General features: G+C 37.4%; 1 long non-coding RNA gene across 1 annotated transcript in view; it reads left to right on the top strand.

The window, feature by feature from the left end:
* LOC137155590 (uncharacterized) overlaps positions 1-12,331 on the top strand; it is a 33,559-nt gene extending 21,228 nt beyond the window's left edge. The window contains exons 2-3 of the long non-coding RNA XR_010920559.1: positions 8,612-8,885; positions 10,649-12,331. This is a non-coding gene — a long non-coding RNA (uncharacterized lncRNA). The remainder of the gene's footprint in view (positions 1-8,611; positions 8,886-10,648) is intronic.
* Positions 12,332-13,419: the final 1,088 nt, after the last annotated feature.

The raw sequence follows: 13,419 nt of genomic DNA, 5'->3' as shown, positions 1-13,419 counted from the left end.
TTGGGGTAAATGTTGATGTCGCCTCCTGTATTTTTTCCTTGAATTTGTGTGCATTGTTGCATGGGTCACTGCTTTTTCATACTGCTTTCCACTGTGATTCTGGACAAAGAGGTGGAATCTGACAGGCAAGGTCATGGAAAATATATATTGTATTAAGGGCTGCTACTTAAAAAAGACAATGCTCTAGTAACCAAGCTGTAGAGAAGACTTCAGCTGCTCATTCCTTGTTTTCATTATTATCTTTATAAAAGCTGGCCATTTTCCATGTAATGTGAAATAACAGTTCAGTGAACTTTATTTTGTCTTTAAAAGGTTAGCATCAACTTGTAAACCACATCCCCGTCTAAAAATGTTATACTTTTACAAATAGTAGGTAACACCTAAGATTACTATACGTGAAAGAAAATAGATTGAAAAATAGATGAACTATTTTAATTTTTTTTTCAGATTATTTGATAGTACTTTGCATAGTTAATTTCATTGACTGTTATGGTCACTTTCACATCCTGTCTTGTGCACTAGCATGATTAGTCTCATGCACTGCTCTGGGAGGAGCCTGCATTCATGTTCTAGCTCCGTGACATGTTTAGGAAGTAAATATGTAAAGGAATATGTAAAGGAAAATGAGTTTTGTGGAAACTTTTCCCAGTATCTATTGTACAGTGGATTGTTCAATTACAGCTTCGTGGAGTGATATATTGCTGGGAAGGTTGATGCCAATATAATGGCAAAAGGAGAGTCTCCTCTGGGTAGTAAGTTTAGTATACAATTGGAAAATATTACCATTGCAGTCTATTCTGGAGGTCTGCATTTGGGATCAGATGCCACATCTATGTCCTTTCACTGACACATCTTTTGAGGGGATTTAGATGGTGGAAATGTTACTACACTATAGGAATCTGATGGCACAGAGGAGGAGCCTGCTGCAACAATTTAGGTTTCTTGTTCCCTATGGCGGTTACGGGGGAGGGAGGAGAGAGAGAGAGAGAGAATGCAGGAAATGGCAAAAGGATAAATATTCATCCTTTTGGTGTATGTCATGATTGAGGATATTTGGTCTCCAGCTCACTGGTAGCCCCTAACACAGAATATTGTGAACACCCAATTTGGGTCCTTAGTGATCTTGACTGTGTTTCATGCTATTAACCTCTTTTATTGCAAGGTCAAGTCCCCATTGCTTGTGATTTTATGAAAGACAAAAACTCCGTTTTTTCATGTGTAACATGGTCTGAGGTATTGTTATCTCTGGGGACTGAACCAAGTACTTCTAATCTAAAAACAAATAAAAAAGCTCAGATTTTCAATCCGAAACAGATGCTTTGACACAATTCTGTTTCACAACAACATTTGAAAGGTTTGATTTCCATTCCATCGAGAAACAAAAACAAATCTCAAAACCACAGTTTTCATGAAACAGAATTGTCATCCTTTGGATAGCTCAAGACAGTTCCTATGCATAAAAATAATAACTCAGTCAACCCTAACTGACAACCGCTCCATAGAAGGGTTGTAGACTGAATGGGCATGGCAACTAATGCCTCGCTTATGCATGTGCTTAATTTAAGTATGTAAGCAGTCCCAGTGACTTCAGATAGAATATAGTCTGTAAAACATTTTTTTACAATTTTTAGTTCAAAGAGACTACTCAGATGCTGGGAATTAAGCACATTTCAATACATTGCTAAAGCAATGCCATAATCCTGAACCTTAAAATGTGATCCCTTCTGTTCCAATCTTGGTGGCAGCATGGAGAGGTTAGTGTGAGGGATCGTGGACTTCGAATCTGGCCCTCTGGGTCTCCAGGCCATGACTGGCATCCAGCAGCTCACCTAAGTAATCAGAAAAGGGAACCAGCAAAGTGTTGGCTCACAAAGGGCCATGCCCCTGAAGCTCCTAATTGGGGGGAAATATCCAGCACCCCTGATTGGCTGAGGAGCACCATTTAAACCAGGAAGAAGCACAGGAAGTTATCTGAGCAGCTGGAGGAATCCTTGGCTGGCTGCAACTAAGGACCACTCCTGCTTTGCTGACTTATGGTTCCTGCTTCTCTACCTGCTCCTGGTTCCTGTCTTTTTATCCCAGACTCCCATCTGTTCCTAGTTCCTGCTTTCCTGTTCCTATGCCTTACCCTAACTTTATCTCTGGCTCTGACCCCTGACTTGGTTCCTGATGCTGTCTCCAACTCTGACCTCTCTAACCATTAGGCATGACCATTCAAGCCATGATCATTACAGTTAGCATCGTCTGCCTATACTTTGCCTTTACTATAGATGGAGGTCATCAGCCTCCAAGTCAGTCCATTTGGCATCTTTGAAGAGCAACAGATTCACTATTTGGATTTTATTTTTAAATAGTACATATACTCTTTTCTTTATTACCCTTTTGAATCACATTTCCTGTATAGTCTCATCTGAGTTCTAAGCTGTGTGTGTCAGGGGTGAGACACAGTAACCAATCACATATCCTTTCACATAAAAAGGATATGTTTTCCTTAACAAAACAAGAAATTATTCATAACTGGAAGTTTGAGAACCTTGGTATTACTTTCAAAAGTCAGCATCTTGATTGAGATGAGCATTAATTAAGATAAATGAAGTGCCCCCACTCATTAACTTAACTGGATGAAAAGATGGTGACTTATTCCCTCCTTTCCCTTGCTGCTTCATATACTAAGAAATGTAACATTGTTATTGAAAGGAGAGAGGAGTGGGAAGCCACATACACCTATGTATGTGATAGCATTAAGTGCTTAATGAAGGTGAAAAACTTATTATTGATAACATTCAAGTGATTGTATTTCATAAAATGCTTTTGTTCTATAGTATAATTTCATTTAGAGACATCAGGTTTATTGAATAATGGTATCTGTAACTACTGCTCCTGTGAAGTAGCTAATTAGGAAGAAAGCACATGACCTTTTTTCATGGCAAAATTTTGCTCTACTAACACTTCTAGACAGGGAAAAATTGCTACTTAGATTAATAGATATAACACCACCAAGTAGACTTGATTCATTCTACATTAGCATAGGGTGATAGGAATTGCACCTCTCTGTGCCACCAGGAGTCATTGCACCCAAGTAGATATTTATCCTGGGTGGCATGTGACAGTGGTAAAGAATCACCAAGGGAACCTCTCTTCTAACCACAGAACTTTTTATGTAAGGAAAACAAAATTATCTCTAAATCCTGCCTACTTTCTTTCTGTGCAGAGCTTCCGCCTGGAACTTCTCCCAGCTCTCTCCTGCCTGGTTGCCAGTATTAAAACAACAGTGTATGTCTCCCATGCCATCTAGTGTGGACTTTGAATTGACCTAGGCAGTTTATCTGTCCAACTGGGCTATTGAGCACTATTCTAGATTGCTGAAATTTAAGGCTAGGGTGCATTTCCTGAAAACATCACAGTAATCTTTAACAACTGTATGCAGATCTCAAGATTAGCTAATCAAGTCTGTTTATGAGTGTTCTTTCTAATCAGAACCCAGAAAACAGGAATCATTTATACTTGCTTGGGCAATTTCTGTGATTCATTATCTCAAAAAGAAAAACTCACCATGACTTTTTTCTTAGGGTTTGTCCACATGACAATTTATTGCATAGCAAATGATGGTGTGAATCTTGCTTGTCATGTAGACAATGATCTCCTTTCCTTGACATACCTGCCCAGGAAAGTCAGCAGTCTTAAGAAGTATTGTTGTAATGCTTCCCTGTTCTCCAGGGGATTTTTCTTTTCTCGCACTACACTTCTACTGCTGTCTTTTGCTGGATGATTTGCATTTTCATTATCTCAAGCTGCCATGTCACCAGTACTATTTGTGCCAGAGTTATCTCAGATGACAACTTTTTCATTTCACTGGCATTTTCAGCAGACAATTTTGACTTTTCATCAAAAAACCAACCGCCCCTCTCCAAAAAAAAATTAAGCTAAATATTGTTGAAAAGGAATAACACGTTTTTTTTTCAGACTTACACAGTGAAGAATTTTAGAAACAAGCAGACACTTTCCGTGAAAATTCTCATTTTATCTAAAACCCAGCTATCTGTCATGTGTTCTGACAAATTTCAACTAGCGCTAAAAGTGAACTTAGTAGACCGCAGAATCCTGCCCATAGTATATATTACACATGCAAGAACCTCCTTATCCAGTCCTCCGATAACATGATCTGAGTGTTCTCTATTGTGTTCTCATAATAGCACACAACAAATAAAATACTATTATTGTGTGAAGTCATGAACTCGTCTCATTGTTCCACTCTCTACACATGCCTCTTTCTTATACCCCCTCTCTAATCATGGTTAGGGTTGTATTCTGTTTTTATTACTCGTCAGTCCTAACAATGTTACTATTTTCCAGATGGCCAAACAAAATTAATGGTTAAGAATTGTGTGCACGAGATGAGTGGAAGAGACCATTCAGAGATCACACTTTCATACTGCATCTAATCTACTTTACACTGGACAGCTTAAAATGTAATAGTTTTGTGACATCTCACTTTACTTTTTGCACTAAACTATAGGAAACAAGATAATTTTGCATTAGGTGCTCAAAATTCTTCTCTGCAGAGAATTCACTTTTCAATTGTCTCCATCGTACGTTGTCATTCTTAGACACTTGCAAAACTGAGAACCTGTCATACAATTCCATGTTATGGTTTTCCTTTGGGAAGCATGTTTATGAATTGTTCATATGTCTGAGATCATGAACTCTCATTCAAATGAATAAAACACTGCCTGAATACTTCACAAATTATGAAGAAAAAACAGACATTAAGGAAAAATCTTTATGAACTTTAATTAATGACAAAGAAAGCAGGTACTTAGAGGGAGACATGGGGAAGAGAGGATGTAGTAAAGAAAACCTGGGAGAAAAAATATGGGGAAAGAAGACAGGAAAGTGTAGATACTGAATATAAAACATTGGATTGAAGAAACCCCCACACTTAAACCCAGGGCATATATACACCAAGATATGCAAATGTATGAATCAAAACAAAAAAGCAGAACAAAAACAAGAGAGAAATAATGGAACATGTTCCTAGTAACTGGTGCTGAAGTTGCTTCTACAAAATCTGCAAGAATAGATGAAAATAGACAACTGCATGGAAAAGTATGCAACTCTGTGAACAAAGAGGGTTATTATCTAATAAAGAGTTTTGCGCCTTTAGCAACATATCATTCAGGTCACTATATTCTTATCTTAGAGTCTTTACTGGAAGTTTATTTTTAGGAAGCTAGATTCCAAACAAACATGTATCTGAATTTTATGCTTTAATTTTTTAATGGCCGAAGACAGGTGTAGCAGTGTGGGATCTGGGGAACCTGACTGCGGGGTCCAGTGTGCCCCCCAGCCATTTAGGATGGAATTCTTGGGTCTGAAGTCAAATGGTAGCATTTGTTGGGATCTTGGGGCTTAAAAAAATGTGATATATGTTTTTCAGTGGAAATGCTGGATTTGTGCATGATACACCTGTTAAAAAATCCTTTCAGGATATATATTTGGAACCCCAAGGTCTCACAAAGTCTTAGTCCACCCCACTGACAGACCCATTATTACATATTTAGATTTTATGAAAATAAGGACAAAGGTGATCAGGGGTGTCCATCCACATAGCCTAGACACCCTTGACACAAACTTGGACCACATCAAAAGTAATACCCTAAGTGCCGCAGTACAGTTTAATATAACCTATCAACAGTAAGCCAGGTAATTTACTTAAAAGCTCAGCTCCCACCATCCCCCTTCCAAAAATTCCCCACCTGTACAACTCACCCACATCTTCAAGTCCTTGGGAAAAGATGACCTCTCCAACATACATAAGGTTTATCAGATTTATAAATAGTGCATATGAATATTGTGCTTTTTTACAAAAAGCTTGTGTTGATTAAAATGGTATTGATTGAAACGTATGCTGTTACACTAAAATCATTATAAAGGTTTGACTGAAATGTGGGAGAGCCAAGATTTTCATAGTTTAGGATGGATGTAGTTACAAAAGAGTTGTTTTATAATCCCTTGTCTCAATGGAATCAATTCAGAATTAAACAGCTGTGAACTCCACTCCAACCTTTCCTCAATTGCCTTGACAAACTGCCACTGGATTTTGTGCAATGTTTATAAAGTTTATGGTATAGGACTGCTTATTAAAATTCATAAAGACATGAATTCTTTGGGACATGAGCATCTCTCCTCTCTTTCCTACAGTAACCCAGCTGCCATCTATGCCTCTGTCTTTTGAACGATTCATAATGTGTCCTCCTGCCCTCATTTTACTAATTGTCTGACCCTATGTTAATCTGAATGTTAACAGTGTGCCAAATTGGCTCTCCTTATTGGTCTCTCTATAGACTGAACAACTAACTGCTCCTGTTACCTCTGAGCAGTGCAGAAAGAAAAAAATAGCTGAAATCTGCTTTTCTAGTCTGTTTATGCCCATTTCGTGTGTCCTGGGAAGACACATATGCCCCTCCTGAGCCGAAAAGCATAGAGATGAGAAGGCTAGAGAAATGATAATTCACCAGAACATCACGTGCAGAATTCGAGGCAGGTAGGAAAGTGTGACACTGCTTTAAAATGTATTGGAAAGTGGGATTTCGTGCCAATACCATGATAACTAAAAGGTATGCCACAAATCAATTAATTTTGGGGAGGGCTCATTCCCTGTACTTTATAACTCTTTTATATAAAGAATTAAAGTGAAGAAGAGACCAAGAAATACAATTAAAAGAAGGCCAAGCAATCTATAAAGGTGAATGCTAGTCCACTGACTCATAGATCTTTCGCTTTCTCTCATGTTTTTTCTCACTCATGACCAATGACTTTCAGGTGAGATTTAGGCTCCTGTACCCAAGTCATATTTTAGAAAATCATGTTCTCAGACAGGTGTTTTTTGATAGCTTTACAAAAAATCAGCATTTTTGCTTTGCTATCTTGTGGATATTTGAAACCAGATATCTACAGTTCTTTCTAATTCTGAAATGACATAATTGAGAGGAGTTTACTAGAGTTTATTATTCTACTTCTGCAAACTCTGATTACTATTTGAAGATTTTTATTGTTGTTTTTTGAAAAATTCCTATTGCATGGTGCAGTGCATAAACCTGGACTAATGTATAGAAAAGAACTATGCATTGAGAATATCACATCTACTGATTTATTGGCCATCCTTTTTAGAAATCTACTTTAAGGTTTCCATTATATTTACAGTTATATGGATGCAATATCATTCCACACACTAAAGGACAGATTCTGTCCTCGCTTACACTGTGTGCAACCTCAATGACTCCAGTGAGGCTGAATGCGATGTAAGTGATGGTATAACCTGGTCTACAGTTTTCACTGTACTATGCATCATTTTCATTAGACAATAGCAGGTGGCTAAATTGCTCTAGTTGCCCCAGGGTTTACCTTGTAAGAACAGGTTGATTTGATTTATTTTTTTAATTAAATAACAGTGGGTAAGTGTTCGACAATATAATCTGTGTACTAGTGTTCTAGTAGATTGTCAGCATTTTAGCTGAAATCACTTTCTGCAGCTGTAATAAGCTGTTAAACACTAGTCTGAAGAGTTAAAATCCACCTAGGACCAGTGTTCCTCTTCTAACACTACTATTTTTATTGGAAACCACTCTTGCTCCCTACAGATAAAGAGCTGAGTAGCTTTTTAATAAGGCTGAGATGAGACGATAGAGGGAAAGAGGATAACACAGGGGAAGATGAGGGAAACAGGAGAAAGGAGATATGATTTGAAAATATGTGAAAAAATAGAGCAAAGAGAAAAGAGTGGGTGGAGGCAGTTTAATTGGATATTTCAAAAACTGTCTTACTGCTGTTCAAATTTTTTATTTAAAAAAAATCCTTCTTTCCTGTGGTAAGAAACGCGCCCTAGAGAATTTCAGCAGGATTTTAAAGGACTTAAGAGATTGTCCATAAAGAGTACTGGGGAGCTCAATGGCCCATAAATACTATTATCCATAAGAAGTATTGTGAATCCTTCCAAGATTGATATTGCTAGGAGTTACAGGATAGTTCTAGCAGTTGCAGATTTTTGGGGCAGTGGACTGGTTAAGTGCTAGTCTCCATTTGTCAATATTTAGCTAATCACTAACAGATATATAGTTGATAATGCTGAGCATCTATCAAGTAGTCAAAAATCCCATTTTTTCTAGGTTTGATTATAACCTCTGCAAAATTTCACAGAAATTGACCTGAACTCAAATCCCAATGCTCGGAGAACTCTACACCATGCATCCTTTTACTCACAGCCCATGGTGGCAGGGGGGAGAGAGTTCTCTGAGCATTTCTTGCTGTATCAAGGCCTACCATGGGTAGAATCTTAAACTGTCCAAAGTAAATAGAAGATGATGAGGACAACTTAACTTGTAAATATATTATGTGAAAACTGTTTATAAATTAAGAATAGATGGGAGTCAAAACATTTTGTACAAATTAGATATGTTAAACTGTACAATTGTGAAGAACAAGACTTGTGGTGAGGTTGCAGTGGTTATAACACAACAAATGTTGTTCCCATTAGAGGAAGTGTCCTTGGAACCATTAAATATGTGTTTTTGATTCGTTAATTTCCGTGAGATGAATTTGTCTCTCCTTTCAGATGCTGTTTTTTGGAGAGATGGAAGCGGAGACACCAGCAATTTGTTGATTTTCAAAAAAAAAAAAAAAAAATCGCTGAAGGAATGAAAAGAGAGATGCTACTGCATGTCAATGAACAAACTTTACTTTCATGTTGATGGTTGTCCCAAACACCTGCTGGGACCCCAGATTTACCATCCTATCACTTTCATGATTCTAAAAGATGTATTGACCTGACAGGGAGAGAGTCAAATTACATCACCACCTCCTGGGCTGTATCCCGAGCAACACCTAAGGTCAGTATTCTTACTGCCTTGATCTAGGACTTGATCCTACACTATTAAATTTAATGGATGTTTTCTATTGACTTTTTCTATTGAGCCTGTGACCTGAAAGGCAAGCTAAAAACAATTTCTTAGCCTGATCCTGGCAAAAGTCTGGCTAGAATCAAGGCAGCTAAATGTCGTGAGCACATTGTGTGGCTGTGCATTTCATTTTCAGCGCTGACATCAGAGACAGAAGCTGCATTTTCTTTCTTTTCCTATTCTTTTTGCTTTTTCTATGTATGTCTTTTTTTAAAAGAAACAGGATTGGGCTTTAACAACATCCAGAAACCTATAACTGAATCTCTTCTTTCTCAAAAAAGGCTTATACTATCTAACAAACTGTCAAGCAACGGCTTTTCCCTTTAAAAAGACTATATAAGCCAGAGTAAAGGGAAATTGTGAAAATTTTCTTCTTTGTGTCTAATAAATGGTTAACAGGTTTTTATAGTGGTGCTTGGCAATGTCAATAGGACAGTCATAACTTTACACAAACCTAAGCCACAATTAACTGTAGCATCAAAATTATTAAATGAGATTAAGAATGGCCTCCACCATTGCTTAAACATTGCCAACTAATCAAACCAAATAATCTAATGATAAAGATTCTTAGAAAGAATTAGTGTGTTTTGCCTTCAGCTTTGTTTCAACTAAGGGTTTGTTTCTTTCTGGTGAGCAGAGTATTGTAGCCTATAAAACTAACCTGCTTGCTTGCATTATATAGAGAGATATATCTTTTCTTACAGATTTAAGTATGATTGTGTGATTATAATAGAATTATAAATTTATATATATATTTTACTGTAATGCAAGGTACTGTACAGACCACATTCTGGATGACCGCTACACAGTTAGCACATATTCGACCTTTGACTTAGATAAATGTTGAAAGAGTAGATATATATAACAAACACAAGACAAGACAACGAGAGTTCTGTGGCATTTTAAAGACTAACAAATTTAATATTTGTAGACATAAGCTTTCGAGGACCCATATTCTTAGGGTATAAGAAGGGGAAAATCAAGCTGTTTGGTGCGATCGTCATCTACTCTTGCTTAAAGCTTCTTTAGTTTGTGTTAAAATTTCTTCTTTATTTTATACTTAGTCTTATTTGTAGTCTTAGTTTATAGCTCTTAGCTCTAGCAGTGCTTATTCCACCCCTCTACTCAAAAGTTGAGGAATCAAACATCTGTCTCAACCAGGGAAGGGCGTGAGTATATTAATCCAAAGCATATCATAAAATATATATATCATATGAGTCTTTAAAATTAAGATTGTATTATCCATTATCCATTTGATTGTTTGTTTCCTATATCAGTTATTTGTCTATCATTTTATGTTATCTTTATAAAACTTATATAATTATACAAATTTGGTTATCACTAAGAAACTTCCTGTTGTACACCCGGGGGTCCTTATAAAATTCTTCTGGAGCCTGATTTAGGACAAGAACCTTCTAATCCAAGCAATTGGCAAACCTATAACCCTATGAAATAACTAATATACTTGAAAATCAGGCTACAGTATGGACAAATGCCAGTACATGTTTTCATTTTGATCTTCAAAAAGAGATTGTTACATGGTAAATGCTATTGTGTATGTAAATATATGTGGAGATAGATTTAGGAGGTTAATTAAAGCTACTTCATACCCTCATCAAGATTTGAAGAAGGCCTGTTATGACACATACATTCATAACAGGGCAGCTAACACGTTGAATTTTCACCCCCTCTAGCTGTAGAAATATGTGATCTTCAATCCTGTTCTTCCACCTGTGCTGGATTTGTCTCCTTGACCCTGGCTGCATCATTCAACAAAAGGTGTTTGGACTAGCTGTGTAGACTGCTTTCTGCAGTGTAGACGTTACCGTTTTCATCTCCCAGCTGAAGATCTGTGGCTCTTCAACTGTCAGTAATATTTTTTTCTCCTTACTGCTTTGTAGGGGCTTCATTTTCTTATCTGATTCAGGGCAAATAAATGCAAATTAAGGCCATTTTCAACTATCTGAGCCTTTGACCTCAGCCCAGCAAACCAGATGTGTTTAGGTAAGACACCTGTGTTTAATATCACCCCAGCAAGCTAAAGTTCTTGAGCCATAACCTCGAAAAGAATTGTGCCTTATCATCAGCCCAACAAGCTAGAGGTACTGAACTAGTAATCCTACAGAAGCCTCTGCCTTGACATCAACCCCCACAGCTGGGCATCTCAACTTTTTGTTTTATTTTTCCAGCTTACTTTTCATTTCTACGAGGGAGCTTTAAGAATATCATGTAAAAGAGCAGAAGTAAACTGTCTGAAAGGGCTGAGTATAGATCATGTACAAGGAACCTCCTCTTTTTTTTTCTCCCAAACATGTAGCTAAGGTGAAAAACTCAGTAACTAATGTTAGACTGATGATCTAAAGGTCACTGGTTGAATCCAGATTTTGGCAAAAAAAAATCTCATTACTTCTTTTTCTTTTATTAAAGTAAAGATGTTTTAAGTGATAGCATAGCTTCTCTCTTACCTCTCTTAAGGTCCTAATTAGAACATTTTACAATCTCAGATTGGAAAACATCTAACCCAGACTACCTAGGTGAAGATCACAAATCCTCCCTGCTAGAGCATCTGTGAAGAGTGAAACAGTGTTTGAACCAGGATTATTCTCCTGTCTGAATAGGAAATTAGCAAATGTCACTAGCTTTTTCTCCCTAACCCTTCAAATAAGGTGAGATTTTTATGTGACTATATAAACACCTTTTGCTGCTATGGTATTTAAAGGAGCATGGCAAGGTGCCTGATTCAGATTTAAAGGGGAAAAAAAAGTCCATTATGATGCATGGATAGGAATTAACCAGACTCATCAGTGAAATTGCATTTTAGACTTTAAAAGGAAGTTCAAAATAGGCATAATACTTACCCAAAACATAGAAATATTAAACGGGAGGACACTGACACCTCTAAACTCCATCTGCAGGGACAGGAAAAACCAGAAAAACCAGATTTGATCAGCAGAGACTTTAAAGATCAAGAGCAAAGAATCTTTCTTACTGAGCAGCATAGTCTACTTCTAGATATTCCAGATATGAAAATGGCCTGTCTTGCAGTATTTCATTACTTCTACTTACAGTCCTGGCAGGAAACAAGAAGGGTGGATATACATGAAGATGAAAGAATTTGAGGAAGCAAGGAATAATACTAACAGTTTCAAACATTGAAATAAAGGTTCAGTCCATGCTCAAATTTTGCATGAAGGTTGCAGTCAGTTCTTGTTTTATTTGTCCCAACTCTTTACCAGGTTACAAAAAAAAAAATCCTGGAAATGAAGTATGGTGAGAATTTTCTTGCTTTGAATTCCAATTTTGTGGTGGAAATAAAGAATTGTATGCACTTTACAGTAAATGTAATAGTCACATTGTGCCTCAGTTTACTAAAGCACCATGAGGTGGTATGATTTCTGGTCAGTGATTTTTGCCTAAAAGTTTGGTAAACTTTATCAGTCATCACTTTTCAGAAAGAGGAATTTTTCATTTGTTTGTCTTAATGCAGTGGAAATGCAGGTAGTTTGCCCTTAGGGATCTACTCTTTGTGGTTAACTATGACAATGGAAAAGAGAGCTGTGACCCCAAAGCCAAAAGTGAATAATTATTCAGTGTGAGATTCAATTCCTCCAGAGATCAAATGTGTGTTCATCTACTTGATCCTAGGAGAGAAGTGACAGGCAAGGTCCTAAACAATACATGGCAAGGGAAGAACAAAGTCCTCCTACAAAGGCAAGAAAAAAAGAAGTGAATCGTGAGCACCTCAGCCCCTCAGGATGCTGAACAAAAAATGCCACACTTGAAACTCAAAAGAAATGTAAAGGGCAGCCTTTCTAGCTGCGCAGTGGTAGCATAGCCTAATAGCTGTGTTCTGCGCTATGGGCCTGTGCCCATGCCCATTGAAAGTGAAGGAAAAACTCCCTTTGGCTTTGGATCAGGATCTGAGACCTGGATGTAATTTCATATACAACAGGGAATAAAAGTGTTTAGCTAGTTCCCTGAGGGAAGGAATTGTCTTGTACCATGCAACAGTGAGCCAATTTTATCTTTTGGCTTGTCAGTAGACTGCCATTAAGTGGGCCTCTTAGTGCCAGCCATAGTGATGCTGTTTTATATTGTGGAATTGTGAGCAGCTGTGCATGGACCACTTGGCAAGGATCATGAACTCATTTCACATAGACCATTGGATGATAAAGACTCTGACGTGCTTTGAATTTGGACTTTCTTTGGAATATAGTATTACTTCTTTCACCTGTGTTTATGCCTTAGCTTGCCCAACTTGTTGCCTGTGGCATTAGCAAGATTACATCTGCTAGCAGTTAGAATTAGCACATAGATTGATTCAGATTCATAGAAGCATATTAATTAAACACAACCTATAAAACACTGTAACAAAAGTGCCATTACAGAGTGACTTGTACGCTTGTTGCAAAGTAGCTTGATACCATAGGAGGAGGAGCCAGTATCTCTGATATCAGCTGGTGCA

Source organism: Emydura macquarii, unplaced genomic scaffold, assembly GCF_026122565.2.
Source record: "Emydura macquarii macquarii isolate MOO-44397 ecotype Brisbane River unplaced genomic scaffold, CSIRO-AGI_Emac_v2 contig_1363, whole genome shotgun sequence".
Lineage (NCBI taxonomy): Eukaryota > Metazoa > Chordata > Testudines > Chelidae > Emydura > Emydura macquarii.
The sequence above is the reverse complement of the archived record's forward strand: the minus strand, read 5'-3'. Positions and strand labels throughout refer to the sequence as shown.